Raw genomic sequence first — 200 nt, 5'->3', positions numbered from 1 at the left:
GTCTTGCACGGTTTACCCCGTGTTTCAGACAATTCTCCCGTGTGACCACCAGTCACTCCCTCAAGGCTCGGCCCTGTCTGTGATACTGCACGGCCCACCTGCAGAGCATTTTTTATTTCAGTGTCCAAATGTTTGTGTTTTTTTTAAAAATATATTTTATTGATTTTTTACAGAGAGGAAGGGAGAGAGATAGAGAGTTA

The sequence above is a fragment of the Myotis brandtii genome, unplaced genomic scaffold (genome assembly GCF_000412655.1).
Source record: "Myotis brandtii unplaced genomic scaffold, ASM41265v1 scaffold632, whole genome shotgun sequence".
In the NCBI taxonomy this organism is placed as follows: Eukaryota; Metazoa; Chordata; class Mammalia; order Chiroptera; family Vespertilionidae; genus Myotis; species Myotis brandtii.
Note: the sequence above shows the minus strand (reverse complement) of the source record.